Here is an 18,870-nt window from a genome sequence, read left to right as displayed (position 1 = left end):
GTAGAATATGTCACGAAAAAACTATCTCGGAATCAGAATGATAACTAAAAGCATTCCAGAGTTATTAATATTTAAAGTGACAGTGGTCAGAATTGCAAAAAACGCTCCGGTCCTTAAGGTATAAAATGGCCTGGTCCTTAAGGGGTTAAAGTCCAGGGTGCCATGACGTTCCACAACATCATTGGCCCTTAAGAGGTTAAAGTCCTAAGGGGCCCAGAGTGTGCCAAGAAAATGTCCCACAAACCTTTACACAACTACCACTAGCCTAAACCGAAGATACAAGGTAGAGTGGATCCATGCTTTCAGGTTGTTTACACCAAATTCTGATCCTGCCAGCAGAATGGCACATCTGCAATTAAGACTCATAGTGAGGAATCAGTCGGTAATGTTGCGGTATTTTATTGTAATAAAGAAACAAGAACTAGGCATCTGGAACATGCAATGTTCTTCCAGTCTTTCAGAGTTTAAAGCGTACCCATCAGATCCAACAATTTATATATACATATATATATATATATATATATATATATATATATATATATATGACTCAGTACCTAATCCTGACCATGTGCTTCAAAATTTTATGTGCTATCCTCTTTATTTTTTTATTTATTACACTTTAAATTTAGCTCACTAGTCTGAATTCCTCTCAAAGGGAGGGGGTGTGGCCTCACTGTGCAGGTCTCCACCCCTCCCTCAGTATGCTGTCTGCTCACATCTCCTCTAGCATTAGCAAAACTACAACTCCCAGCTTGTCCTCACTGACAGTAGCGGGACACAAACTGACACTGAGAGGATTTTTCCTCCAGCTGTGAGCCCTGTGCTCACAGCTGTCAATCAAAGAGGTGTGTCCATGATGCATGGACACAGCAGGACTAGTATGTGTCCAAGCAGGCAAGGGGGGCAGTTGCTTTACTGGCTTTTTCAGTATGAAATGCTGAAAAATTTCTAATGAAAGCAATTGCAAAACCTATCGGTTTTGCATGCTTTACAACATATCAAAAGTTTTTGTATCTGACAGTGCCCATTTAATTTTGTTGAGTCTGTGTGAATTGTAGCCTGCTTCCTGTTCTTAGCTGACAGGAGTGGCACCTGTATTGCTGTTACCCTTCTACTTTAACGTTCAACGTGTTGTGCATTCAGAGATGGTGATCTGCATACCACTTGGTTGTAATGTATGGTTTGAGTTACTGTTGCCTTTCTATTATCTCAAACCAGTCTGCCCATTTTCCTCTGAACACAAGAAAACATTTTTGTTCAGCTAAACATGTGTACCTATTTAGCTGGACAAATAGGTACATCTGATTGGTCACACGAGCCTGATCACATGATGACTTTAATCACATGATGTATTTCCTCACATGTATTTTGGTCACATATCTTGATGAGTTAATTGATTGCACCATATAAGACTGCACTTTTGTGTGGGTACACTGCTTGAATCAAATTCTAATGTAGCCTGCCACAATTTTTTCTAGGTTTTGAAAATAAATATGCATTTAGGATATTTTTGATGTGCTGCTTGACTTAAAATATTTTTGTGACCATTTTTTGGAAGCAATTTTGAAGCCAGTTCCCCCAAGCTTTCCACCCAGGTTTCATTTTCACATTGCTGTTCCATGTTTGTTTTCACAGTCTATCAGCAGAATGGGGCACCTCCACAATGTTTGCTGTTACCTGCATTTAACTCTACCTTGTCGTTGGATTGGCCTTTGCAGAAACATCTTTTCCCTTACTTTGAACATTTGTACTTTGAACTTGGATAGATAGTGTGTTTACTCTTGTTATCACCCTGTATTACTGGGCAGTCTTAGGTGCATAGTGCCCTTTTAACCCCTTAAGGACCAAGGACGTACTGGTACGTCCTTGGTCCTGCTCCCGTGATATAACGCGGGGTTACACGGTAACCCCGCATCATATCACGGCGGGCCCAGCGTCATAGTGAAGCCGGGACCCGCCGCTAATAGCGCGCAGTGCCGATCGTGAACCGAAAGTGAAAGCTGCCGGTTAACTCAGTGGGCTGTTCGGGATAGCCGCGGCATCCCGAACAGCTTACAGGACAGCGGGAGTGCCCCTACCTGCCTCCTCGCTGTCCGATCGCCGAATGACTGCTCAGTGCCTGAGATCCAGGCATGAGCAGTCATGCGGCAGAATCGTCGATCACTGGTTTCCTATGAGAAACCAGTGATCAATGATGAAGATCAGTGTGTGCAGTGTTATAGGTCCCTATGGCCTATAACATTGCAAAAAAAAAGTGAAAAAAAAAAGTGAATGAATATCATTTAACCCCCCCCCCCCCCCTATTAAAAGTTTGAATCACTCCCCTTTTCCCATAAAAAAAAAACACAGTGTAAATAAAAATAAACATATATGGTATCACCGCATGCGGAAATGTCCGAATTATAAAAATATATAATTAATTAAACCGCTCGGTCAATGGCGTGCGTGCAAAAAAATTCCAAAGTCCAAAATAGTGCATTTTTGGTCACTTTTTATATAATTTAAAAATAAATAAAAAGCGATCAATAAGTCCTATCAAAGCAAAAATACCGTTAAAAACTTCAGATCACGGCGCAAAAAATTAGCCCTCATACCGCCCCATACATGGAAAAATGAAAAAGTTATAGGGGTCAGAAGATGACAATTTTAAACGCATTAATTTTCCTGCATGGAGTTATGATTTTTTCCAGAAGTACGACAAAATCAAACCTATATAAGTTGGGTATCATTTTAATCATATGGACCTACAGAATAAAGATAAGGTGTAATTTTTACCGAAAAATTTACTACATAGAAACGGAAGCCCCTAAAAGTTACAAAACGGCGTTTTTTTTTCAATTTTGTCGCACAATGATTTATTTTTTTTCGTTTCACCATAGATTTTTTGCAAAATGACTGACGTCATTACAAAGTAGAATTGGTGGGGCAAAAAAATAAGCCACATATGGATTTTTAGGTGCAAAATTGAAAGAGTTATGATTTTTTAAAGGCAAGGAGCAAAAAACGAAAATGGAAAAACCCCCGGTCCTTAAGGGGTTAAAGTGCCATTCATTTAAGTGATAAAGAGGTTGCAGACTTCAGTTTCTCTTTCTTTTGAACTCTATTATTGCCAGCTTATCAGTGCTGCATGTGGCCGCCAATAAAGGGGTATTCTGGGCAAAAACATTTTATCCCCTATCCAAAGGATAGGGGATAAGATGTCTGATCACAGGTGGCTTGCCGCTTGGAACTCCCGTGATGTCTCTGCAGCACCCGCTTTTAATCCAGGCTTAATGTAATGCCACGCCCCCTTGTGACATCACACCACACCCCCTCTATTCATGTCTATGGGAGGGGGCGAAACAGCTGCCATGCCCCCTCCCATAGACATGAATGGGCCCCCCGTGATCAGACATCTTATCCCCTAATCTTTGGATAGGGGATAAGATGTTTTTGCCCAGAATACCCCTTTAATACTGGGGCTGCCAACTCAGATTGAGCACTAATAAAACTGACAAAAATACACTAGTTCTGCATAGGGCTATTGTAGAGCAAGATAACTGTAGTGCTTTAAAAAAAAAAAAAAAAAAAAAAAAAGGACACAATAAAGATAATGAAGGCGATCCTCCAGAGCACTTCCCTTTGGTATGACTACTGCAAACAGAATATTACATGCAGGAGGTGGTATGATGGATCCTCACTACTTCCGAAAACATCCAGGGTAGATTATACATTACTATATCTCCTTCTGTAGCAATCCATGCTGTGATGGTCCTATGTAGCTTGCGGTGATCTCATCTATGAAGTTCAGTGCTGGGTACACGAAGCGGGGAGAACTGCTCTGGATGTTTTCGGAAGTAGTGAGGATCCATCACACCGCCTCCCACATGTAATATTCTGTTTGCAATGGTCATACCAAAGGGAAGCTCCTTTTGGAGGATCGCTTTCATTATCTTCGTTTTATTTGAGCTAACCCTTTGGAGTTGTTTTGGTGGTTTTTAATAGGGTTCCAATATATTACACATAAACTGCAGAACTGGTGGTCACTTAATTCTCACATTGAACACAAATAAATTGATAGGTTATTATGTCATCATTGCTGATGCAAGCATTTTCCTGGCATTTCTTATCTTTCCTTAGAAAAAAAAATTCTTACTAAGATTATGGCACTGATGCATGTGCTGAACCGAGTTGATGTTTGATATGCAAGGGTTTGTTTTTCATGCTTTTTTATTCCTCAATTTTAGTTACCATGATATAAAATAGATTTTACTAGTGCGGCTTTTTGCATGCTCTGGAGAACGCCTCAGGCTGCTCTGGGAATGACATGATCAATATAACAATACAGAATGCAGTTTGAATAGAATTTTGCTTTTAACACTTTCACTTCTTGAGAGACTGGCTTTATGGAAGCAGTCGTATATGAAACCTGTAGTAACGGTAGCTGCACTTTTTTTAGATGGTTGTTTCTGGCCAGATCCTGTTGTAAATAAGTTCAATAGAGACTACATTTTTAATCCTTTCAGTACTCATCAGCTGTTGTATGCTCCAGAGGAATTTGTGTAGTTCTTCCCACAGCAGAAGAGGTTTGATCTGGGGATTTGCTCATGTTCAGGACAGTTCCTGACATGGATAGAGGTGTCAGCAGAGGGCGCTGTGGTAAGACTGGAAAGTACTAGACAACTTCCTCTAGAGCATTAAGCAGCTGATAAGTACTGAAAGGCTTAAAATGTTTAAATAGAAGCAATTTACAAATGTGTATAACTTTCTGACAATCATTGAAATGTTTTCCATCCCCAGTACCCCTCATTGACTCCTGCTGATTTACAAGAGCTTGGCTGTCAGTAAATGCGTCAGAAAAATGTAATAGCTGTTAAATCCATAGTTAAAGCGTACCTGTCAGATCCAACTGTGGTAGCCCTTGGGGGGTGTATGGTAGTTGGGGTGTTGTTTAGGTTAACCCTATAGTTCATGACGCCAGGATGAGGGCTAGTATGCTGAGGTAATTCTCCAGGCCTATCACCGCCCTTCCCAGTAACAATAGGTGCATGCATAAAATGACTGAAGGTCCACAAGGTACTTGAACTTGAACTTGGATAAACTTTACTGAAAGGCTTGCGGTACATCCAATGCACAATAACAATCTCATGCAAACAGTCTCTATATAGTTCAGTGACTGACAGTTGTTGCGGACCTTGAATAGTAATACAAGTCTCTAAATTTAGGGTAATTTGCGAAGATCCGTCCGGATTTAGGGGATAGATAAGGTCCGGTGATCTTGCAGAGTGCTTAGGGATTGATACACTCATGATTCTGAATAGATCAGCCGTTGCCGCAAGGCTCAGGCCTAACTCACTGAGGAAGATATCTGCGCAGCTCCTGCTCGTTTGACAACCCAGGAACAAGAGAGATGCTTACTGCTTGGCTGCACAGGAACAAGAGAGAGAATCATGGCCGCCGCTCCCTTATATGGCAGGGGCGGGGTTATTTTGATTGGTCCCAATATCTGTCACTCACCGTCACAAAGCATGGTAGGTGCAATACGTCACAGGGACCTCCAAAGGTCCTTAAGCAAAAACCATAGAGTTTACCTGATCACGTGACCCGCAGGTCCTGCTATGCTCCGGACGGGTAATTAACTAGTTATATACATTAGTACTATTATATTTACATAAATCCTGAATAAACCATTAGTTTAATGACTATCTAGATGAGAGGAGACAAGGGGCAGACCAGACAAAAAGGACCCGATGTCCTAGGGACTCTAGCTATGGGGACCTATATACACAGGTACCGGATAGGATGCGGTACCGGGACACCACACACAAAAAAAATATATTTTAATATATCACTCAGTACCTAATCCTGACCATGTACATCTAATTTTTATGTGTCTAGCACCTTTATTTAGTTTTTTATTAAACTTTGAATTTAGCTCGCTAGTCTGAATTTCTCTCAAAGGGAGGGGGCGTGGCCTCACTGTGCAGGTCTCCGCCCCCTCCCTCAGTATGCTGTCTGCTCACATTTCCCATAGCATTAGCACAACTACAACTCCCAGCTTGTCCTCACTGACAGTGGGGGGACACAAGCTGACAGTGGGAGGATTTTTCCTCCAGCTGTGAGCCCTGTGCTCACATCTGTCAATCAAGGAAGTGTGTCCATGACATAGGTGATGATGCATGGACACAGCAGGACTAGTATATGTACAAGCAGGCGGGGGGGGGCAGTTGTTTGACTGGCTTTTTCAGTATGAAATACTGAACATTTTCTAATGAAAGCAATTGAAAAACCTATTGGTTTTGCATGCTTTACAACATATCAAGAGTTTTTGTATCTGACAGTTCCCATTTAAGCTGCATGCCATTCTCAATAGCACCACTTTAATGCGTCTTTTAAAGGCTGCCTCTAACTGCTGTGTCTGCTACAGGTCAGCAATCAGGACAAACATAGAGGGGCAGGGAGAGGATCTGCTAAATGCACTTTGTAAGCAGAAGCCTTGTAGGGTTTGCACGTCATGGACCTGATTTCGCACAGCTTGTGTAACTACTGTGTATGTTATGTGTGAATATGCACATGTGTTTACATTTTTGCAGAGATGGCTTTTTAATCAGGCGTGCTAAGCAGCCACCTAAGGCCTTGTGCTCACAGGAACTTCACCGACGCCTAACTTACCCAATATAAACACTTATATTCACAAGTCCTGGATTTTTAGCCCTGTGTCTCAGATCTTTGGGCGACTACCTGCTAAACTGCTGTCACGATGCCGGCTGGCAGGTAGTGGATCCTCTGTGCCAGAGAGGGATTGGCGTGGACCGTGCTAGTGGACCGGTTCTAAGCCACTACTGGTTTTCACCAGAGCCCGCCGCAAAGCGGGATGGTCTTGCTGCGGCGGTAGTGACCAGGTCGTATCCACTAGCAACGGCTCACCTCTCTGGCTGCTGAAGATAGGCGCGGTACAAGGGAGTAGGCAAAAGCAAGGTCGGACGTAGCAGAAGGTCGGGGCAGGCAGCAAGGATCGTAGTCAGGGGCAACGGCAGAAGGTCTGGAAACACAGGCAAGGAACACACAAGGAACGCTTTCACTGGCACTAAGGCAACAAGATCCGGCAAGGGAGTGCAGGGGAAGTGAGGTGATATAGGGAAGTGCACAGGTGAACACACTAATTGGAACCACTGCGCCAATCAGCGGCGCAGTGGCCCTTTAAATCGCAGAGACCCGGCGCGCGCGCGCCCTAGGGAGCGGGGCCGCGCGCGCCGGGACAGAACAGACGGAGAGCGAGTCAGGTAGGGGAGCCGGGGTGCGCATCGCGAGCGGGCGCTACCCGCATCGCGAATCGCATCCCGGCTGGCAGCGGAATCGCAGCGCCCCGGGTCAGAGGACGTGACCGGAGCGCTGCCGCGGGGAGAGTGAAGCGAGCGCTCCGGGGAGGAGCGGGGACCCGGAGCGCTCGGCGTAACAGTACCCCCCCCCTTGGGTCTCCCCCTCTTCTTAGAGCCTGAGAACCTGAGGAGCAGACTTTTGTCTAGGATGTTGTCCTCAGGTTCCCAGGATCTCTCTTCAGGACCACAACCCTCCCAGTCCACTAAAAAAAAATTTTTCCCTCTGACCTTTTTGGCAGCTAAAATTTCTTTGACCGAGAAGATGTCCGAGGAGCCGGAAACAGGAGTGGGAGGAACAGATTTGGGAGAAAAACGGTTGAGGATGAGTGGTTTGAGAAGAGAGACGTGAAAGGCATTAGGGATACGAAGAGAGGGAGGAAGAAGAAGTTTATAAGAGACAGGATTAATTTGACACAAAATTTTGAAAGGACCAAGATAGCGTGGTCCCAACTTGTAGCTAGGGACACGGAAGCGGACATATTTAGCGGAGAGCCATACCTTGTCTCCAGGGGAAAAAACGGGGGGAGCTCTTCTTTTCTTATCCGCGAACTTCTTCATGCGTGATGAAGCCTGTAAGAGAGAATTTTGGGTCTCTCTCCATATGATGGAAAGGTCACGAGAAATTTCATCCACAGCGGGCAGACCAGAGGGCAAGGGAGTAGGGAGGGGGGGAAGAGGGTGACGGCCGTACACCACGAAAAATGGGGATTTGGAGGAAGACTCAGAGACCCTGAAGTTATACGAGAATTCGGCCCATGGGAGGAGATCTGCCCAGTCATCCTGGCGGGAGGAAACAAAATGTCGCAAATAATCACCCAAGATCTGGTTAATCCTTTCTACTTGTCCATTGGACTGGGGATGATATGCAGAAGAAAAATTTAATTTAATCTTGAGTTGTTTACAGAGAGCCCTCCAGAATTTAGACACGAATTGGACGCCTCTATCCGAGACAATCTGCGTAGGCAACCCGTGAAGACGAAAAATATGTACAAAAAATTGTTTAGCCAACTGAGGCGCAGAAGGAAGACCAGGAAGAGGGATGAAATGTGCCATTTTGGAGAATCGATCAACGACCACCCAAATAACAGTGTTGCCACGGGAAGGGGGTAAATCAGTAATAAAATCCATACCAATCAGAGACCAAGGCTGTTCGGGGACAGGCAGAGGATGAAGAAAACCAGCGGGCTTCTGGCGAGGAGTCTTATCCCGGGCACAGATAGTGCAGGCTCGCACAAAGTCCACAACATCCGTCTCCAGAGTCGGCCACCAATAGAAGCGGGAGATGAGTTGCACAGATTTCTTGATACCCGTATGACCTGCGAGATGGGAGGAGTGACCCCATTTGAGGATTCCGAGGCGTTGGCGAGGAGAAACAAAGGTCTTTCCTGGAGGAGTCTGCCTGATGGAGGCAGGAGAAGTGGAGATCAGGCAGTCAGGTGGAATGATGTGTTGCGGAGAGAGTTCAACTTCTGAGGCATCCGAGGAACGAGAGAGAGCATCGGCCCTAATGTTCTTATCGGCAGGACGAAAGTGAATCTCAAAATTAAATCGGGCAAAGAACAGTGACCACCGGGCCTGGCGAGGATTCAGCCGTTGGGCAGACTGGAGGTAGGAGAGGTTCTTGTGGTCGGTGTAGATAATAACAGGAGAACTTGATCCCTCCAGCAGATGCCTCCATTCCTCAAGTGCTAATTTAATGGCTAGAAGCTCTCGATCCCCGATGGAGTAGTTCCTCTCCGCAGGAGAGAAGGTCCTAGAGAAAAAACCACAAGTGACAGCATGCCCGGAAGAATTTTTTTGTAGAAGAACAGCTCCAGCTCCCACTGAGGAGGCATCAACCTCCAATAGGAAGGGTTTGGAAGGGTCAGGTCTGGAGAGGACGGGAGCCGAAGAAAAGGCAGACTTGAGTCGTTTAAAGGCGTCTTCTGCTTGAGGAGGCCAGGACTTGGGATCAGCATTTTTTTTGGTTAAAGCCACGATAGGAGCCACAATGGTAGAAAAATGTGGAATAAATTGCCTGTAATAATTGGCGAACCCCAAAAAGCGTTGGATAGCACGGAGTCCGGAGGGGCGTGGCCAATCTAAGACGGCAGAGAGTTTGTCTGGATCCATCTGTAGTCCCTGGCCAGAGACCAAATATCCTAGAAAAGGAAGAGATTGGCATTCAAACAGACATTTCTCAATTTTGGCATAGAGTTGGTTGTCACGAAGTCTCTGAAGAACCATACGGACATGCTGGCGGTGTTCTTCTAGATTGGCAGAAAAAATTAGGATATCGTCCAGATATACAACAACACAGGAGTATAACAGATCACGAAAAATTTCATTGACAAAGTCTTGGAAGACGGCAGGGGCGTTGCACAGTCCAAAGGGCATGACCAGATACTCAAAGTGTCCATCTCTGGTGTTAAATGCCGTTTTCCACTCGTCCCCCTCTCTGATGCGGATGAGGTTATAGGCGCCTCTTAAGTCCAATTTAGTGAAGATGTGGGCACCTTGGAGGCGATCAAAGAGTTCAGAGATGAGGGGTAAGGGGTAGCGGTTCTTAACCGTGATTTTATTAAGACCGCGGTAGTCAATGCAAGGACGTAGGGAGCCATCTTTTTTGGACACAAAGAAAAATCCGGCTCCGGCAGGAGAGGAGGATTTACGGATAAAGCCCTTTTTTAGATTCTCCTGGACGTATTCGGACATGGCAAGAGTCTCTGGGGCAGAGAGAGGATAAATTCTGCCCCGGGGTGGAGTAGTGCCCGGGAGGAGATCGATAGGGCAATCATAAGGCCTGTGAGGAGGTAGAGTCTCAGCTTGTTTTTTGCAGAAAACATCCGCGAAGTCCATATAGGCCTTAGGGAGACCGGTTACTGGAGGAACCACAGAGTTACGGCAAGGGTTACTGGGAACCGGTTTTAGACAGTTCTTGGAACAAGAGGACCCCCAACTCTTGATCTCCCCAGTGGACCAATCCAAGGTAGGGGAATGAAGTTGAAGCCAGGGAAGTCCAAGGAGAATTTCCGAGGTGCAATTGGGGAGGACCAAAAGTTCAATCCTCTCATGATGAGATCCGATGCTCATAAGAAGGGGCTCCGTGCGGAAACGTATGGTACAGTCCAATCTTTCATTATTTACACAATTGATGTAGAGGGGTCTGGCGAGACTGGTCACCGGGATGTTGAACCTGTTGACGAGAGAGGCCAAAATAAAATTTCCTGCAGATCCAGAGTCCAAGAAGGCCACTGTAGAGAAGGAGAAGGCAGAGGCAGACATCCGCACAGGCACAGTAAGACGTGGAGAAGCAGAGTAGACATCAAGGACTGTCTCACCTTTGTGCGGAGTCAGCGTACGTCTTTCCAGGCGGGGAGGACGGATAGGACAATCTCTCAGGAAGTGTTCGGTACTAGCACAGTACAGGCAGAGGTTCTCCATACGGCGTCGTGTCCTCTCTTGAGGTGTCAGGCGAGACCGGTCGACCTGCATAGCCTCCACGGCGGGAGGCACAGGAACAGATTGCAGGGGACCAGAGGAGAGAGGAGCCGAGGAGAAGAAACGCCTCGTGCGAACAGAGTCCATATCTTGGCGGAGTTCCTGACGCCTTTCGGAAAAACGCATGTCAATGCGAGTGGCTAGGTGAATAAGTTCATGTAGATTAGCAGGAATTTCTCGTGCGGCCAGAACATCTTTAATGTTGCTGGATAGGCCTTTTTTGAAGGTCGCGCAGAGGGCCTCATTATTCCAGGACAATTCTGAAGCAAGAGTACGGAATTGTACGGCATACTCGCCAACGGAAGAATTACCCTGGACCAGGTTCAACAGGGCAGTCTCAGCAGAAGAGGCTCGGGCAGGTTCCTCAAAGACACTTCGGATTTCCGAGAAGAAGGAGTGTACAGAGGCAGTGACGGGGTCATTGCGGTCCCAGAGCGGTGTGGCCCATGACAGGGCTTTTCCGGACAGAAGGCTGACTACGAAAGCCACCTTAGACCTTTCAGTGGGAAACAGGTCCGACATCATCTCCAGATGCAGGGAACATTGGGAAAGAAAGCCACGGCAAAACTTAGAGTCCCCATCAAATTTATCCGGCAAGGATAAGCGTATCCCAGGAGCGGCCACTCGCTGCGGAGGAGGTGCAGGAGCTGGCGGAGGAGATGACTGCTGAAGCTGTGGTAGTAACTGTTGTAGCATAACGGTCAGTTGAGACAGCTGTTGGCCTTGTTGCGCTATCTGTTGTGACTGCTGGGCGACCACCGTGGTGAGGTCAGCGACAACTGGCAGAGGAACTTCAGCGGGATCCATGGCCGGATCTACTGTCACGATGCCGGCTGGCAGGTAGTGGATCCTCTGTGCCAGAGAGGGATTGGCGTGGACCGTGCTAGTGGACCGGTTCTAAGCCACTACTGGTTTTCACCAGAGCCCGCCGCAAAGCGGGATGGTCTTGCTGCGGCGGTAGTGACCAGGTCGTATCCACTAGCAACGGCTCACCTCTCTGGCTGCTGAAGATAGGCGCGGTACAAGGGAGTAGGCAAAAGCAAGGTCGGACGTAGCAGAAGGTCGGGGCAGGCAGCAAGGATCGTAGTCAGGGGCAACGGCAGAAGGTCTGGAAACACAGGCAAGGAACACACAAGGAACGCTTTCACTGGCACTAAGGCAACAAGATCCGGCAAGGGAGTGCAGGGGAAGTGAGGTGATATAGGGAAGTGCACAGGTGAACACACTAATTGGAACCACTGCGCCAATCAGCGGCGCAGTGGCCCTTTAAATCGCAGAGACCCGGCGCGCGCGCGCCCTAGGGAGCGGGGCCGCGCGCGCCGGGACAGAACAGACGGAGAGCGAGTCAGGTAGGGGAGCCGGGGTGCGCATCGCGAGCGGGCGCTACCCGCATCGCGAATCGCATCCCGGCTGGCAGCGGAATCGCAGCGCCCCGGGTCAGAGGACGTGACCGGAGCGCTGCCGCGGGGAGAGTGAAGCGAGCGCTCCGGGGAGGAGCGGGGACCCGGAGCGCTCGGCGTAACAACTGCGTCTACGTACAAAGGATACCGATGCAGTGTAATAGAATTGAAGAGCAGGAGCTGTCATCTCAGGTTTTCAGACATTACATCACTAGTCAGGTGTTCGAAGGAGCCTCTCTGCTTCAATTGGGAAGCAACCACTGAGTGGGAAGGTGATCATTCTGCAGTAAATTGTAGTTTTGCAACAATTGGAGGTACCCTGGTTAGAAAACACTGATCTTTTGTTCAGAGCAAAACATGGAAGGCAGCTCACATGTGTTTCAATGGCTGGGGGGGGGGGCTGATATGTGGGAGGGAGAAAAGTGACCTCACACTTACAACAGGAAATAGCCATTTCACAAATAGCAGCAACAAATCAGCAGCATTTTGGTAATTTTACAACATAGTCATTTAGCTCAAAATCAAGCACAGATGTTGCCTAAGCATATCCATTACTGTTTGGCAGGTAAGCACGAAAATTAGCTTATGGTGGATAACCCCTTTAATATATGGGGGTACAGGATGAAACTTATGGTATACTATATGGGAGGCACAGGGCCTAAACTATCACTATATGGGTGAACAAGTGGGCACTGTATCTATTTAGGGTCACTGGGGGCACTGTTACTATATTAGAGCACAGGAGGGCACCATTACTGTTTGGGGGCAAAGGAGGGAACTATTACTATACGTGTAAACAGGAAGGCACTATTACTATATGAGATCACAGGGGGCATTGGTACTATATTGGCACCGGAAGGGCGTGATTACTAAATTGGAGGGACAGGACACTTACTATATGGGATCACAGGAAGCACTATTACTATATGGGAGCACAGGGGCCACTATTACTGTATGGGGTCACAAGGCATTATCACTATATTGGGCATCATTACTATATCAAGCGCATTATTACTGTATGGGGGCTCAGGTGGGCATTACTAATTTATGGGGGCACTATAATTGTATGGAGGTACAAGAGTCACAATTGGAAGAAATTGACATTACATTAGAAAGACAACGAGAGGGAAAGAGAATAAATCCGATCAAAGAAGACCTGTGAGTCACCAGAGATGTAACTGTAATCACCTATATGGCTGTAGCACTCCTATATAATACAAGTAGGTACTGCTACATGGGCACAGTAGTGGGGAATAATGGTTATATTACAGCATATAAAGTTATAGGCAAGAATTTCTCAATGTTTTTTTATGTTTTTGGGGGGTTAAAAAAGTGGGTTATGCTGCGGTAATGGATTCATCATGAGCAATTTTTCACTGAATTTGTTACAATGCCCTTAATTTTTTCAAAATCTACACAAGATCAGACTTGTCTTGTAAAACTGGCTGTGGACAGCATTTGTGAAAAGTCGCAAATTTTAGTATAAACGGTTTAAAAAGCTGTAGAAAAAGTTGCATGGGAGATGTCATACAGACAAGTGTACTGAAGTAAAAAATGTGTACCAGCAGTATATTTATCACATTCCCTGCACCATTTAATGCATTTAGTGTACATACACAATATCCACCAAACAAATTAAAGGCCTCACAAGGTTTAAAGCTACCCCTGTAACTGTGTATATGTGTGTGTCTACATACAATATGTAATGTTCATATTTACCGTATGTGTATAATAAATAATGTGAGACAGAGACAAGATTGCCAGTCAGGGATTGTTGTATGTCTGCATGATTCCTCTGTTATGTCTATAAGACTCAAAGAGTTCACATCTTATCCAGTGTAAAGCTGGTGAGATGTGTGAAATCCAGGATAGCTGGCTATGAATGACATGCAGGTTGGTAGAGGGGCCTGTCATTCCATTTCTGGCTAGTCTAGGTTTTTTTCATAAGCCTCAGAGAGCCTAGGCCAGCTCATTAGTGGTCTAGGTCTGCACAGTGTGCAAAAATTGCCTTCCAACGTTAAAGGAAACAAAGCTAGGCCTGTGGGAGAGACCCTTAAAGAGGTATTTTTTTTCAAATTAACTGGTGCCAGAAAATTAAACAGATTTGTAAATGACTTACTTACTAAATCATAATCCTGCCAGTACTTATCAGTTGCTGTATTCTCCACAGGAAGTTGAGTTCTTCTTTTCAGTCTGACCACAGTGATCTCTGCTGACACTCTTTTTATTATAAATATATAAAACTTAACAAAACCGAAAAACAGGCTTAACTAGCAATAACAAAGCACAACACAACAAAACCTGCCTAACCGGCCAGCCCAGCTTAGCTAATCTAACAAAACACATAACATTATACCTACATATAAATTACCTACATATAAATTATGAAAAATACTATCACACACACACACACATACCCACGCATTCTTTACATAAACATAAAAATAGCTTTACTTAGCTTCAAACTAAACAACCAAACTTGGTAAAAACTCAACTGCACATTACATTCACAACTAACATCCACCCTTTTTTTTTTTTTTTTTACTTTTTTTTTTTATTTATACATATATATATATATATATATATATATATATATATATATACATATACATACATACACATACTTTTTTTTTATCTACACTACCATAATATAACCAATATTTAAAGTAATATAAAAATGCTAACTAAATCTGATCCGACTGCCTATCCCCATCCCCTCATAAAATAATCAATCCATACTATATAATAATATATACAATACAAATATAAAAATACAAATACATACCCTAAATGCAAATATATACATAAACCATATACACCAAAAACCAAACCATACATCTACAAAACACATGACATCCTACACTAGTCTAACCCATCACCCACACAACCACCCACCTTGACATGGGTCAGAGTCCATAGTCCATGGATATCCAGTCCAGTCCATAACTGACCCATGCAAGCCCCTCCAAACATCCACCAACCCACCAATTCCCCCACCCAACCTAATCTATACCCAAACCAACTATACAAATACAACTTCAAAACACAACATAACATCATATACAAATACAAAACAATACAACCCACCTTAGGCCCAAGTTCGGTCGCCTGTAAGCCCTTTAGGCAATACATATTCTGAAAACAAAACAAAAAGACTAGGGTGTACATGCATAGCCCACCACCAGGAAGAAGGATGGCAATCCTGATATTACTTTTTTAAACTCTCTCCACTAACGTTTCCCTTCGACTCACCCTACCGTTATCCCTTCAACAAACTGACCCTGCACTCACCCTCTCTCTGTCCCTATATTGCTATCCCTAACCAGAAACAGGGGTACTCTACCCAAGAGGTCTAGTACCTAGGGCACATCAAATGAAAAACCTCTCCACAGGAGAGAAGCCCTACTGTTACCAAGACTGCCATACTCCAAAGACCTGATCTTCCCGAGGTCACCGGTGATGTTCCTACAGACCTCCACCTCGGAGAGGACTTTCCGCTGTGTAGATACTAGACACCGTGCATTCCACGTGTAGTACCTAACCACTAAACTGACTACAAATAAAGTGCCCCGGTCTCGGCCACCCAGGTTCCTGAATGCCCCATAAGCCCACTCCGGATAGGTAAGGCCAGCAAGGTGACTCCAGCCAATGGAAGCTCCCACCAGGTTGTAGACTCCTATATTAAAAGGACAATGAAGCAGGAAGTGGTCCATGCTTTCCAGCGTGTCCCCACACTCTTCTCGGGGACATCCCCGGTCATCAGAGCTCCTACACTTCAAATTGTCCTTTACATATAGCTTCCCCTGAAAGCAGCGCCAGGCCAAGTCCCAAAACTTCTGGGGGATCCTTTTCATGTTTAAAAGGTACAACCCCACCCTCAGATCCCGACCTGGGCAGTCCCTGAGCGCCAGAGGCTTCTGGAAGTGGGTCAACAGAACCCGTTTGTCAAGGAACTGCCTTGACTGGGTACTGATCTCCCACACTCCCAGACCCCACCGACGTATCGCCTTCAGAGTCGGGGTAGCATAAGCCGGAAGATATCCGTGTGGCGTACGGAGGTCCTTCACTCGCCCTCCTCTCTCCCATTCCTGGAAGAAAGGCCGAAACCATTCCCTGCAGGAGAGTACCCACGGAGGAGCCCTCTCTGACCAGAGGTTTGAGATGTTAGCTTTCAAGAAGGTGTTTGTTAAGAACACCACAGGGTTTACCATAGATAAACCCCCTAGTCTCCTCGTGCGGTACGTAATCTCCCTCTTGACTAGGTTCATCCTGTTTCCCCATAACAGTTGGAAAAACAGGCTGTAGATCTTAGTGTAGTAAGCCTCTGGCAAGATACATACACTGCCCAGATAGATAAACAAGGGGAGCAGGTACGATTTGATCAGGTGTACCCTTTCCCTGAGGGTCATAGACCAACCCTTCCACTGGTTCACCTTCTGAGTGGCATCCTGGAGCTTACCATCCCAGTTTTTGGTGGAATAATCATCCTGACCGAATGTGATGCCCAAAACTTTTGCTGACTCTTGGGGCCCTGGAAGGGTGTCCGGGAGATCAAACGTGGGATCTCCCCCTCCCAGCCAGAGACTCTCACACTTATCCCGGTTGATCTTAGACCCGGATGCCTCCGAGTAGCGGTCCACTTCTGACATCACCACATCGACCTCCTCTCTCAAGGACACGAAAATGGTGACATCATCAGCGTACGCCACTACTCTCTGGGGGACATCCAGCTCCACCAGACTCATCCCGACTCCCGCCAACGGCCCACAATCTACCCTCCTGACGAAGGGATCGATTGCGAACACGTATAAAAGCGGGCTCAAAGGACAACCCTGACGGACTCCGGACCCCACCTCAAAAGAGCGGCCAGACCACCCGTTCACTAGCGGGAAACTCTCTGCCCCTGCATACAAGATCTTAAGCCAATTAACAAAAGTACTCGGTAAGCCATATCTCAGGAGGACAGACCAGAGGTACTCATGGTTCACCCGATCAAATGCTTTGGCCTGATCCAAGGACAGCAAGTACCCCTTCCAGAGACCCGCACTACTCCGCTCCACTGCCTCCCTGACACTAAGGACCGCACTTAAGGTGCTTCGGCCTGGAACAGAGCAGTGCTGGGCCCCCGAAAGGAGCCGGGGTGCAAACTTCACCAGCCGATTAAACAGTATCTTGGCCAGAAGTTTCCTGTCCGTATTGAGAAGAGCTATGGGCCTCCAATTCTCAATACGGCTCGGATCTTTACCCTTTGACAGGAGAATCAGGGCTGACCTCCTCATTGACTTCAGCAGAGTACCCGAGGAGAGACACTCATTGAATACCTCAGTCAAGAGGGGAGCTAAAGACTCCTTAAAGGTCCTGTACCACTCGGATGTTAAGCCATCCGGACCTGGCGACTTCTTAGGGGCGAGCCCCTCGATCGCCAGTCTTACTTCCTCTTCCCTGATTTCTACTGCCAAAACATCAAGAGAAGGGTCTACCCCTGGCTCAGGAATGGTTTCAGCCAGGAAAACCGACATCTTGTCTCGATCCAGATCCTTCCTCCCCAAGAGGTGCGAGTAGAAGGATCTGACAACCTCCAAGATCCCTGATCTGGACCGATTCAGAGATCCTGTACTATCAATCAGTCCTGAAATGACTTTACTACTCACTATCATCTTACAGTTTCTGTAAGGGTCGGGCGAGCGGTACTTTCCGAAATCCCTCTCAAAAACCAAAGATGCGTGCCTATCGTACTGACACCTCATCAGCAAGGATTTCACTCTGGAGATGTCCTCTCGGCTACCTCCAGTCGAGACAAGTCGAGTTTCCTCCTCAGACCCTGATACAGGCGATACCTGTTCAGGGACCTGAGGCTCGGGAGCTGGCGGAAGAACCCCGCAACCCGCTTCTTGAATATCTCCCACCACTCCAGCTTATTACTACAGAGGCCCAGTAAAGGTACCTGACTCTGAAGAAAATCCTCAAAGGACTGTCTCACCTCTGCTTCCTCCAGGAGGGACGAATTCAGCTTCCAATAACCTTTACCCATCCGGGGGGTCTCTGAAACATTCAGGGAAAACAAAATCATACAGTGATCGGAGAACTCCACCTCAACCACGGACACTGCGGAAGAGACGGCTTCCTCCTTTAAATAAAACCTATCTATCCTAGACCTGCGACTACCTTGATGATAGGTGAAACCCGCGTGGCCCGAGGGGATCCGGATGTGGGCGTCCTCTAGGCGAGCTTCTCTAGCTATGCTAATCAGTGCCACACTATCGCAAGTCAGCGGACCATTGGAGCCTCTCCTATCTTGGGACCTCGTGACATTATTGAAGTCCCCTCCAAAGATCACCTGCCAACTCGTAAAAGGAAAGGGCTTAATCCTCATAAAGAGATCTTTGCTGCCCCACTTGGTTTGTGGGGCGTAGATGTTAATGAGCCGGAGCTCTTGTCCCTTCATGAGGACATCTAAGATCAGGCACCTCCCCATTTCTAACTCAATAACCCGTCTGCATTCAACTGGAGCGGTAAAAAGGACCGCCACCCCACTATACGGCTCAGCCGCAAGAGACCAGTGGGAGGGACCGCGCCTCCACTCTCTTCTGGCTTTTACCAGAGAGGCTAGATCTGACAACCTGGTCTCTTGT

Source organism: Hyla sarda, chromosome 1 (assembly GCF_029499605.1).
Source record: "Hyla sarda isolate aHylSar1 chromosome 1, aHylSar1.hap1, whole genome shotgun sequence".
Lineage (NCBI taxonomy): Eukaryota > Metazoa > Chordata > Amphibia > Anura > Hylidae > Hyla > Hyla sarda.
Note: the sequence above shows the minus strand (reverse complement) of the source record.